The sequence below is a fragment of the Macaca nemestrina genome, chromosome 8 (genome assembly GCF_043159975.1).
Source record: "Macaca nemestrina isolate mMacNem1 chromosome 8, mMacNem.hap1, whole genome shotgun sequence".
NCBI lineage: Eukaryota > Metazoa > Chordata > Mammalia > Primates > Cercopithecidae > Macaca > Macaca nemestrina.
The window spans coordinates 42,757,559-42,770,667 of NC_092132.1; the positions used below are offsets into that span (position 1 = coordinate 42,757,559).

General features: G+C 47.1%; 1 long non-coding RNA gene across 6 annotated transcripts in view; it reads right to left on the minus strand.

Annotated features, from left to right (window-relative positions):
- Positions 1–13,109, minus strand: part of LOC105476032 (uncharacterized) — a 55,760-nt gene that overhangs the window by 30,940 nt on the left and 11,711 nt on the right. For 5 of the 6 annotated variants that reach the window (XR_011606840.1, XR_011606839.1, XR_983795.3 and 2 more), the window contains exon 3: positions 12,760–12,893. This is a non-coding gene — a long non-coding RNA (uncharacterized lncRNA). Of the gene's footprint in view, positions 1–99; positions 221–12,759; positions 12,894–13,109 lie in introns of all 6 variants that reach the window. The other variant, XR_983797.3, reaches the window with a different exon arrangement.

Consider the following 13,109-nt stretch of genomic DNA (forward strand, 5'->3'; position numbering starts at 1 on the left):
ACATGGTTTGTAAGTGGCAGAACTGGGGCGAGAAGCCAAGTGGTTGCCTCCTGTCCCCTCCTTCCATTGTACCACAGTGCTGGCCTCTCCTCTCCTCACCTGACACTCCAGGGGTTCGAGACATTGCTACCGGATGCCAAACTCTGCAGGTAAAGCAAGGCAACTGCAGCGCAGGGAGACAGATGGGATTTGGAGACTCCTACCGGACCTGCATGTGGGGCTGTGGAGGGGGAGAGGAGGTTTCTTTGTAGTAAAGGAGTCCCCAGTGGGGGCAGTCTTGTCCCCAGACATTTGAGTCCATACCAAACTCCCATTTTAAAGTGGCATTGACTGGGTGCAATGCCTTGTGCCTGTAATCCCAGTGCTTTAGGAGGCAGGACCAGGAGGATCACTTCAGACCAGGAGTTTGAGACCAGCCTGGGCAATACAGCAAGATCACATCTCTAAAAATAAAAATGAAATTAGCTGCACATTCCTATAGTCCCAGCTACTCAGGAGGCTGAAGTGGGAGGATCACTTGAGCCCAAGAGCTCAAGGTTACAGTGAGTTATGATCATGCCATTGCACTCTAGCTTGGGCAACAGAGCAAGAGCCTGTCTCTAAAAATAAATAAATACATAAATTAATTAATTAATAAATAAAAGTGACATCATAGTATATAAACAAAGCCATCTTTTTGCCTTTTCCATTTGACTGGGAGAAAAATGTTTTTCTCCCAGTCAAGTGGTTGGTTTATTGGTTGCTTGAGTTGGATAAACTTGGTATCATTTATTTACAACTCAATTGCTACTTCACTTGTTGATATTTTGGTTTGGTATTCATGCCTCCCCATAAACAAAAATAGTGATGCCTCGGATGGCAGGGATGATGGTGAGACAGATCTCAGAGGCTGCCTGAGGGTGAAGAATGGCTTCCATTTATAGCTGCCACTCTGATGACTGGTAGCAGCTGCCTAGGTGTTATCTTGAGAAGGTTCAAGGGCCATAATAGATTAGGGAGTGTGGGCTCTGGAGAATGGAGCGGGGGGCTCTTGTGCCACAGGATTATCAACCCTGACGTAGCCTGTGATCAGCCAACATTGGCCAGGCACCACAGGAGGTCACACACCAGTCAGGTCCCTGGTGGCCAGTAGCTGGCCCTTCTACAGCTCCGTCTCCTGGTATGTGGGCCTCATACTCTAAAGGGGGCACAGACCTGGCCCCTGGTTCCAGGCCCTTTCAAATGAGGATATAGCCTGATAGGAAAGTCCCAGACTCAAAGCAGATGTGACCTCCGCATGGCTCATCACTCACACCACAAATGTTTACTGCATGCTTCTCTGTGCGGGTGCTGTGCTGGACACTGGGGAGCCAAGTGACTGGATGAGAGACACCATCCTAAGAGTACTTGCCATCAGCTGGGCGCGGTGGCTCACGCCTGTAATCCCAGCACTTTGGGAGGCTGACGCGGGCGGATCGCGAGGTCAGGAGATCAAGACCATCCTGGCTAACATGGTGAAACCCCATCTCTACTAAAAATACAAAAAATTAGCCGGGTCTGGTGGCAGGTGCCTGTAGTCCCAGCTACTCTGGAGGCTGAGGCAGGAGAATGGCGTGAACCTGGGAGGTGGAGCTTGCAGTGAGCCGAGATAGCGCCACTGCACTCCAGCCTGGGCGACAGGGCGAGACTCCATCTCAAAAAAAAAAAAAAAAAAAAAAAAAAAAAAGAGTACTTGCCATCTAGTGCATAACACAGACATCCAGTGAATAGTAGCAGCACAGTATTGTGAAGGCTATAGTAGGGACAATCCAGGATCCTACCAGAGCTTTTTCACATGGGTGGTCAGAAAAGAATGGCTGACCAATGCTCTGGCATTGGAGCAGAGAAAAAATTGTACAACAAGCCAAAGAACGCCTATCCTTTCATGAAGCATTTTGGTGGGGCCATTCTGTGACCTGTCTATACTTAATGATTCTAGGAATGGACTCTGTTACAGGCTGGACTCAGGGCTTCTTTGCAGTAAATGACAAGCTACCACATACATACCATATATGCACGCTGTGGTCTGAACAAGGACACCAGCTTAAAAGGAAAGGCAGGAGGAAAAGGAAAGGGTGACTTGTACTGCTTTTGCCCAAGGTACTGTATTTGCCAGTAGAGAACTTGGGGAAATCACATTTTTCAATTACCCTATAATCATGGAAGGTAAGACCGATGGGTGAGCTTTTAGCTGCCTTCACGGTGTTTACACATCTTTACATCCCATGGACATTCCTTTGGATCTAAATGGAAGTCCTAATTCCCAGATCTTGATTTATTTCAGACATGGGAAGTACTTCTTTACTGAACAGTCAGGGTTAAGTCAGGGAAGGGAACCCCTTGGAGTTATGGGATAAGGGACACACTTATTATAGGAATTGGATCTTACACAACTTTGGGAGGAACTGGAGAGGCGAAGGCCCTGGAGGAATGGGAGGATCAGAGAAGGAGATGCCAAGCAGTCCCTTGGACAAGCTAAGCACATCCTGCCACTGTGGAGGGGCGGAAAAGAGAAGCCTGTGGTCCCTCCTCCGTGGAAATGCCATCTGAGGGAGGGGCTGGCGCTGCTGCCGGTCCTGGAATCAGCAGTCAGGAAGAGGACTGGATGTGCAGTGCAGGACAGCAAGCACAAGCTGGAACCCGCTGGCCTGTGTCTGTCACCACATTTAACCCTGACGACCTTCCGAGAGTAATGGCTGCTGTTTCACATCTTCCAAACCTGGTACAAATTCTTCTTCTGGCCAAATTCAACTCAGAACTGTACAGGGAAGGGGATCTTGAAAAGGTAGTTCCATCTTGGCCAAGTGGACAGAGCACAAACCATCACATTTGAAGAAAAGGCTGAGGGTGGAGGCAGAATACCCTGCCTTAATTAAGAAGCAAATACTCGGCCAGGTGCGGTGGCTCATGCCTGTAATCTCCGTGTTGGGAGGCTGAGGCCGGCAGATTGTTGGAGTTCACAAGTTTGAAACCAGCCTGGGCAACATGGCAAAACCCTGTCTCTACAAAAAATACAAAAATTAGCCAAGTGTGGCGGCGTGTGCCTGTAGTATCACCTACTCTGGAGGCTGAAGCAGGAGGATGACTGGAGCCTGGGAGACAGAAGTTACAGTGAGCTAAGATTGTGCCACTGTACTCCAGGCTGGGCAATAAAGCCAGATCTTGTCTCAAAAAGAAAAAAAAAAAGAAATAAAGAAAAAAACACTGCAGAACTTCCTAGTTCAAAGAACCAGAGATAAGCTCATGGGGTGTGTGTGTGTGTGTGTGTGTGTGTGTGTGTGTGTGTATGTGAAGTGCTTGGGGAGTTTTGGTGAAAGGATAAATTTCCAGGCCTCAGCTCTTAAGAGTCTGGGGTGGGGCACCTGTTTAACAAGCTTAATAGGTGATAGTGATACACATAAAAGCTTCAAAACCACTGTCCTCAACCTTACAAGCAAATAATAGGTTATTAATTAATTCAACTTTAATGACCTGCTGTTGGAAGCCTTATGTCAATAATTTGTCATTTAGGGGCACTTGGATGGTTACCCAGATGCCAACAGTGTCCCAAATTGCCTCCTGAGCTGAACTTTATGTCCTCCATCTCTCTGCCTGAATCCTTTTAAGAACAAGCTAAAATGCAGATTTGAGACTCACTCCTGAACTCTTCTATGAGGGAGCTGGGTGTGGTTGGACAGCAAGAGGAATCACATGGTGATACCGCCAAGGGGCTAATGGATTGGGAAAGCCAAAGGTGTGCTCCACCCTGCAAACTGGGTTTACTGGTAACTCACACAAGTGATTTCTCTCATCCAGATAATTACCATTAAACAATATGTATCTGTCACCCCAAAGTGTGTGGGCATTGATGCAGCGTACCATGTGAAGCACGTAAAAATGATAGCTACCCGTCTTAGAAGTCAGAGATGAACTTACAGACCTTCCCACGTGCTTTGTTTGCCCTGCCACACTCATGCCCATCCCCCAGCCAGCCATCAACCCACCTGCCCCTACCCCACACCAGAGAAACTTTTGGCACAGCTGCCAAAGCAGCTGACAGTGTCAGCCTCTAGCTCCTTGGGCAGGCAGTGTGGGCAACTCAAAAAGAGTCAAAGGGCCTGGCGCAGTGGCTCATGTCTGTAATCCCAACACCTTGGGAGGCTGAGGCAGGTGGATCATCTGAGGTCAGGAGTACCAGACCAGCCTGGCCGACATGGTGAAACCTCATCTCTGCTAAAAATACAAAATATTAGCAAGGGGTTGTGGCATGTGCCTATAGTCCCAGCTACTTGGAAGGCTGAGAATTGGTTGAACCTGGGAGCCAAAGGTTGCAGTGAGCCGAGATCATGCCATTAACACTCCAGCCTAGGTGATAGAGTGAGACACTGTATTAAAAAAAAAAAGAAGAAAGAAAGAAAAAGAGGAAGAAGAGGAGGAAGAGGAGGCGGAAGAGGAAGAGGAAGAAGAAGGAGGAGGAGGAGGAGGAGGAGAAGGAGGAGGAGGAGGAGGAGGAGAAGGAGGAGGAGGAGGAGGAGGAGGAGAGGAGGAGGCAGGGTCCAGAGTGGCCCAGCTAAAGTGCAAGGGTGAGCTGGCCAAGATCTTCCTATAGAGCACATAGGGCAGAGTCCAGGCCAGCATGTACACCTCTAGACTGCCTTCTTCCCTTGCCTTCCTTTTCTGTCTTTGTAAACAGAATCCAAAGGCACTGATGCATATTAAATACCCCTGTTCCCCCGTCTTCTCCCTGTGTTCTTCTTCTAGTATTGTTCAGCATTAATCCTACTGACTGAACAAACCAGTGAGCCAGGGGTCCTCAATGTGCCTCAGCCACTCAGGGAGCTTGTCAGTGATGCATATTCCTCAGTGTCACCTTCAAGGAACCTGACTCAATAGGTGGGACTTGGAAAACTGAATTTTATCTTCTTATTATTTTTTTACTTTTTATTTTTGAGACAGAGTTTCATTCTTGTTGCCCAGCCTAGAGTGCAATGGCACGATCTTGACTCACTGCAACCTCCATCTCCCAGGTTCAAGCAATTCTCCTGCCTCAGCCTCCCCAGTAGCTGGGATTACAGGAGCATGCCACCATACCTGGCTAATTTTTTTGCATTTTTAGTAGAGACGGGTTTTCACCATGTTGGCCAGGCTCGTCTCAAACTCCTAACGACAAGTGATCCACTGGCCTTGGCCTCCCAAAGTGCTGGGATTGCAGGCATGAGCCACCATGCCTGGCCTGGAAAATTGAAATTTAAACAAGGGCTACCAGGGATTCCCAGGCAGATGATCGGGGACAAGATTCTAGAAAACATCGTATAAGGCAGGAGGTAGTGCAGGAAGAGGAGGAAGAGACAAACCAGAATAAGGCCTCACAATCTGGCTGAAAAGGCAGATCACACACAAATGAAAAAGACTTAGGACAGGCAACATGCATTATCCCTGCAAAGAGCCAGGGCACCTAGGGCACAACATTTAAGGAGGTCCTCAGGCTCAGGTGCACTTGCATGATCCTAGAGTAAGTGTCTCCTTAAATTGTGCACCCTAAGTACCTTGCTTGCTTCACTCTCATCATTGTTCTGGTACCAACAACGATGCCTGGCACGTCATAGGCACTCTAAATCTTTGACGAATGAATAAACGCATTTATTTAACAAATATTTACAGAGTGCAAACTATTATACTAGGTATAGGTGACTGGGTGTAGGGGTGAGTCCAGGAGAAAATGATAGTCTAGAAATGAATTGGACATAGATTCCACTTTGAAAAGAGAAGTTTATGGGCAAGGTGCAGTAGCTCAGGCCTGTAATCCCAATTCTTTGGAAGGCTGAGGCAGGAGGATCACTTGAGCCCAGGAAGTCAAGGCTGCAGTGAGCTATGACTGCACAACTGCACTCCAGCCTGGGCAACAGAGTGAGACCCTGTCTCAAAAAAAATTTTTTTAATAAGAAAGTTTATGATCTCATAAGGTCTGAAGACCAGGAAAATAAAAAAGATGCAAGGAGGTAAAGGTGGTGGAAAGAAAGGTGCTGGAGTGGAAGCAAAGGGGTTTTGGATATCTCTGCTAGACTACATGCTCCATGAGAGCAGTAGCCCTGCCTCTTCTGGTATATCCCCATTCCTGAAACAGCACAGGTACAAGATGGGTATTTCATGTACATTGGTCAAGTGACTAAATGGCCAGAGCCAGACTTACAGTTCCAGAGATATACACTAGTGTGTTTTGCAGCCTTATAATTGAGTCTAAGTCCAGGAAAGCAGGTGCCTGGACTTAGGTGATGCTCATTACAAAGGCCCCACTAATGATCTAACCCAATGGTTCCTGCACTTGGTTGATTATCAAAACCACTTGAGGAGAGCTTGGAAATTACTGACTCCCAGGCCCTATGCCAGAGGTATGAAGTCAGGGAAGGGACTCAGGAATCTGTATTTGGACTTCCTAATGGGCAGCTCATGATCACCCAGGCTTGGGAACCGTTCCTGTAACCAGGAGTAAGGACTCCAGGTTTTAGAGAACACTTCGTGGGCCCAGCCTGGCAGAGTGGCCATGGTCCCCAGGCACACACCACACCAGGACAGGGAAGCAATGAGCAGCCTGCCTGGGCTCCTGTCCACCCACCAGCAATGTGACTTGTTTTTAGACTTCTCTCTGTGCACCTCTGTTCCTTCCTCTGTGGAGGAGGGCATGTTGGCAGCTTGTAGTAAGGCCAAAGGAGATAACTTCACAGAGATGTAGCCCAGCGCCCAGTGCAGTTGTGTTTGGTCCTTATCACACTCATCTTTCTAGCAACACACCCAGCTTCTCAGTTTCCTTTTCTGGACTCTACCAAAGTCAGACCTGGCATCAAAGGATTGGATGGCTATGGAGGAAGCTTTACACATGCTCAGAAAACTCTGAGGGAGTGGTGAAGCCCAGAGAGGAAGCTTCCATCAAGGACCCAACAGTTGGGTTGAAACCCTGATTTTAGGGTTTAGTGCCAGTCTTACTGCTATTTTCTCTTAAAGGCAGCCATGCCTCCTGCCCTCTCTTCTCTAGATCCAGCACCCTCACTCTTCCTGCCCTTACCCATAACTGGGCTGCCAGCTGGGCCATCAGATGGACAGGCATGTGCCTGTGGGGAGGACTGATGCTGTAGGCCACAGAGGAGCCCTCAGCAGGTCTCGAGTCCCCTCACGAGGACAGGAAGGTGCCATCCTTCACATTGCTCCTTTAGGCCAATTCTCTCCCCAGGTAAATGATGAGGAGACAGGTAAACAGAGAAAAGCCCCTGAACTCCCAAACCCAGAAACATTCTTCAACATAGGAAAGGAGAAAGCAGGCCAGGAGCAGTGCCTTACGCCTGTAATCCCAGCACTTTGGGAAGCTGAGGTGGGCGGGTCACTTGAAGTCAGGAGTTCGAGATCAGCCTGGCCAACATGGCGAAACCCTGTCTCTACTAAGAATACAAAAATTAGATGGGTGTGGCAGCAGGTGCCTGTAGTCCCAGCTACTCAGGAGGCTGAGGCAGGAGAATCTCTTGAACTCCGGGGGCGGAGGATGCAGTGAGCTGAGATCACACCACTGCACTCCAGCCTGGGTGACAGAGCGAGACACCATCTCAAAAAACATAAGAAAAGGAGGAAACTAAAAATGGCCTCCTCCCTTCTGTACACAGTCCACCTGCCTTCCTCATCTGAGCCCAGCAAAATAGAACTGCGAGGCTGCTGCTTCTCCTGCACCAAGCTTGTCATCCTTCTGAAAGGGAGGAGCCAGCCAGATGGTGGCCACTGAGACTCCAGGGCCATCTCTGAGAGAACCTCTGCTTCAGAAAGAGGTCAGCTGTCAAAACAAACTGATGCAGAGGCACTTCCCCGAGGGAATCTCAAACTGTAGGCAGCCAGGCCTGGGAGGTGGGTTATTAACCTCATGACCCTTTATCACATTCTCCTTAATAGCTTCAGGCACCTTCTACACGGTGTCTGGGGGAAAAACCCACCCTTTGTTTTGGAAGATGAGGCAAACATTTTACAAGTAATTTATTGGCCCGTTTTTAACCTTTATTCAATGGGTCCTAATTTATTTCACTAATTGACTGCTCAATTCCAGTAAAATCTCTGGTTCTAGGTTTACAGCCTGCTGAACAAGTGCTTCAGAGGTGTATACCCACTGCATGGAGTATCTCGCCACAGTTCAGGTGAGTGCCTTCCGCTCCTTGGAGAATATCCCCACGGAAAAGGAATTCTAGGCCAGATGCAGTGGCTCATGCCGGTAATCCCAACGCTTTGGGAGACAGGGATGGGAGGATCTCTTGAGGCCGGGAGTTCGAAACCAGCCTGGGCCACATAATGAGATCTCTTCTTTACAAAAGTAAAAAAATTAGTCAGGTGTGATGGTGTGCACTTGCAGTCCTAGCTACTCGGGAGGATCTTTTAAGCCCAAGAGTTTGAGGTTGCTGTGAGCTGTGTTTGAGCCACTAGGCTCCAGCCTGGGCAACAGAGTGAGCCTTTGCCTATTAAAAAAAAAGAAGAAAGAAAAGGAATTCTATTGGTTTAGGGTAGTAATTCCCCAACAGCGGAACTGGGATTGGTGGGGTGGGTGGAAAAATCTTGGCACAAGGAAAAACTTTTGAACAATTATAATTGTTTAAAAAGAAAAAGAAAACAAGGTGCCTCAGGAGCTGGTGGACATCTGAGCACTGGGGTGTAGAAGCGGGGCTAAGGGGCTGTACTGGGAGGGGTCTGAACTGCTGCCAGAGGAGTCCAACCTAGCTCAGGGTTCTGAGATGAATGTTCAGGCCAGAAAGCCATATATACAGAGCTATCTTCCTGTCCAGGGCCAAGGAAATGCTTTTTCAGGCTGGACTAAGGAGAGAGGCTTTCTACCGGTGAAGACCAGTTGCAGAATGCTTCCAGTTATTTCAAGAGGCATTAGCAACATAGAGCATCCATGTGAACTCATTTACAACCTGGAGATAGCATTATTCATATTGGTCAGAGAGCTGCTGTAAATACGGTAATAGGCTTGGAGCAGAGCCTTAGCTCAATAAGTATTAGAGATTATTATGATTACTATATAGAAAAACTAGCAGTCACTTCCTTTGTGAAGACACACTGACTAAAACTCAGTTAACATGCCTACTCCTTCAGGTACAGGAAATAGTAACATTGTCTGAAATGCCACATTTACGTACAAGGTACAATAATCTGTGTTTTTTTTGTTTTTTTTGTTTTTTTTGTTTTTTTTTTTTTTTTGAGGCGGAGTCTCGCTCTGTCGCCCAGGCTGGAGTGCAGTGGCGCGATCTCGGCTCACTGTAAGCTCCGCCTCCCGGGTTCCCGCCATTCTCCTGCCTCAGCCTCCCGAGTAGCTGGGACTACAGGCGCCGCCACCACGCCCGGCTAATTTTTTTTGTATTTTTAGTGGAGACGGGGTTTCATTGTGTTAGCCAGGATGGTCTCGATCTCCTGACCTCGTGATCCGCCCGTCTCGGCCTCCCAAAGTGCTGGGATTACAGGCTTGAGCCACCGCGCCCGGCCGCAATCTGTGTTAACTAGTATATACTTTACAGTGCACAGTTACCTCTTTTGTGTATATATGGGTCAATATGCAATAAGTATATGTCTATTTATCATTACTCAGGTGTTCATTATCCAATTCCTTGAAGTTAGGAAGTTCAGTAGTGAAAATATTCACTAATACATATATTAATATAGTGAATATATTATATTCACAATACATGTATTAGTGAATATATTATATACATTATATACACAATACATATATTAGTGAATATAATATATTCACAATACATATATTAGTCACTTTTAAAACTGGTCCCTATTAAAACATCACTTCAGCTAACACTACTACCCCACTGATTAGGTTAAAACATCACTTCAGTTAACACTACTGCCCCACTGATTAGGTTTCTGTGGGTCAGTCTCTTGCCATTGTAAAAATTCAGCAAATGTAATGTAAATATTATGCAAATTGCCTTCAGAGTGAAGCTGCAAAACTTGCAAAAGATACAGGATTTCATGAAAGTGACAAAAGTAATATTGGCAAATTGACAAATACTTGTCAAGACATTGACAAATGAAGATTTGGCATGTTTAGACCAGTTCATAATTGAAGAGCAGAGTGCTGAGAAAGACAGTGCCACTTGGCCCTTCAAAAGAAAATAATTTAAATATCAAAGAATAAAAAAAGGCTTTTAGGAAAACTAATAAACTCTTTTTTATATTTTTTCTTTTCTTTGGGACAGGGTCTTGCTCTGTTGCCCAGGCTGGAGTGCAGTGGCATGATCTTGGCTCACTGCAACCTCCACCTCCTGGGCTCAAGCGATCCTCTGACCTCAGCCTCCCAAGTAGCTGGGATCACAGGCACCACCATGCCCAGCTGATTGCTGTTGTACTTTTTCATACAGATGGGGTTTTGCCATGTTGCCCACGCTGATAAACTCTTATTTTGCAAAACAAACACAACCAAAAAACTCCACCTCTTCTATGATAGGGTTTAAAAGTCCAAGTGAAACATGTTATCATATAGAATTCCGTTAGGAAATGAATATTGAGAAAAGTAACTAACATATAATTCATTTTGTAACAATTAATGAATAGTTGCAATTATAATTTAGATTTGTTAAACTAAGAAAATATATTTTAATATCTTTTAATTTCACTTCTCAGTAGGAAGTTCCAATCAAACATTTTTCACATTGATTACAAAATCATGATTCTCTTTTTAAGTGGATTCATACTAAATGTCCTTGCCTGATAGCAATTATCGTCAGATGTGGTAAGACACAGAGTGTGCACAAGCACCAGCGATCGTTTGGACAATTGTCTAATTCTTCAGCTAACGAGCAGAAAGAAACAAACAAACAGAGCCACTGTCCTTTCCTTAATGTCTTGTCTGAATCTGGAGCAACGGTTCTCAACCTTAGCAGCACATTAGAATCTCTTTGGAGAGCTCTAAAAACTACACACGTCTTGAGTCTCACCTTCATTGGTATTGGATGTGGCTGAAGTGGGGATTTTTTTTTTTTTTTTTTGGAGATGGAATCTCACTCTGTCACCAAGGCTGGAATACAGTGGTGCGATGTTGGCTCCCTGCAACCTCCGCCTTCCAGGTTCAAAGGGTGCTCCAGCCTCATCCTCCCGAGTAGCTGGGATTACAGGTGTGGGCCACCATGCCCAGCTAATTTTCGTATTTTTAGTAGAGACAGGGTTTTGCCATGTTGGCCAGGCTAGCCTCAAACTGCTGAACTCAAGTGATCAACCTGCCTCAGCCTCCCAAAGTCCTAGCATTATGGGCATGAGCCACCGCGCCTGGCCTGAAGTGGTGATTTTTAAGACCTCCTCAAGTGATTCTAACATGCAGCCAAGGTTGAGATACACTAATCTTTCCTAATTTTTGCTCTTGCTAAAGGACCTATATCACCTTCCACTACGGCCCTTTTCCTCATCTTTCCACTTTTTCCTCCCAGTTAATCCCATTCCTTTTCTAGTGTTGCTATATCCCAAGAATTATTAAAGCCCACTGCCCCAAAAGGTGAAGGGAGTTTTGTGAACTCAGGCCACAGGCAGTGGGCGGAGGAGGGTGGGAGGGCTGGGGACTGGGTGGGGATGGGGTTGGGGAGAGATGGGAGGGAACCTGGAGACCCAGGAGAGTGGGAGGAGCATCAGAGGGGAGGGAAGGCCAGGGACAGGGAAGGGAGTGGAGGAGGGTGGAGGGACTGGGGACCCAGGAGTCGGGGAGGAGGAGGGGTGGGGTGGGGACCCGGGATTGGGGGAGGAAGGGAGGAGAGGGAGGGTTGGAGACTCAGGAGTGGGGAACAGGGGAGGTAAACAACCTCTGAGCAGCACGTTCCTAGTCCTTCCAGCCTGCTTACAGCTGGACAGACGGCAGCTTTCAAACCTGAATGCACCAGGGAACAAACACCAGTCCCGCAGTAGCTGTATACCCAAATTTAAGTTGAGACGTTCTGCATTATGCTTGGAGTTTGGATTCTATCCTGGAGCAGCAGGCAGCAGAAGCCAACCACCCGGAGTCCCAGCAGACCACAAATGACTTCTGGAACTGAACACTGCTGCTGCTGTGCTGATGGGACCTTAGAGGCAGGCCCTAGCTGAACCCGTTTCACCACCTACTTGCTCTCCCTTGGGCTGTGAGGGTCTTTTCATTCCACTTAGCTGGGTGTGAAGCAATGTCCTGTCCTTTAAAATGTGCTTTTTCACCACTGCCTTTCACCCTGTCCGACAAAGGCAGCCATGAAAAAGCACGTTTTAAAATTAACATTTCCTTTTGAGAAAGTGATCAGTACAAGAAAAGCCAGTTCCAGAGACCCAAGGCCTTGTACTGGGCACTTCGTTCACATTGGTTATGACAGCCTGCGACCTCTACCCACAGGCATGACAGCCTGCTCCTTCCCACTCCCAGGCCATACTCCCTCCAGATCTCAAGAGGCTCTGATCACCTCCTGGAGAATGTGCCAATCAGGATGGGTGCACCTGTAGTCCGAGCTAGGCCGGAGATTCCCAGGATGCTGAGTCATGTGCTGTACAGTTTGGCTGGAGGTGGGTGTGGCCGCTGCTGCGTGTATCTATCACTCCAATAGTGGAAAAAATGCAGACTTTCCCATAAGCAGCCAACCAGGCACATATCCAACCCTGCTGGTAATGGGCACGCCAGATCTGACTGCACAGAAGACAGGCGTGTCTTCTTGATTTTTCTGAAAGAGGCAAGGTGCCAGTGATGTATACCCGCTATTTTCCTGCACAGGCACTCACCTACAGTTTCACCCAGTTCTGCTTCGCATCCCAAACCGTAGGAATCCAAGAGTCGAACACTTTAATGGTATCTAGACTCTCTTTTTTGTTTCATCCAGTCATTGCCTGGAGCACACATGCATTCTCTCAGCGTCCTGAAGGAAAGGGAAATATGGACATGGTACTTTATGCCAGGACTTCAGAACTAGGACAACACTCTCCTTGTTATTGCATATTTATTATGTGGCATACTCTAGGACCATCACACAAGTACTTTGAAACTACAACCAATTAAAGTTTTGAATTAGATGTGTAAGTTAGTTAGAGGCCAAATTGTTCCATCATCTGATTCAGGGGACTGGGGAATCCAT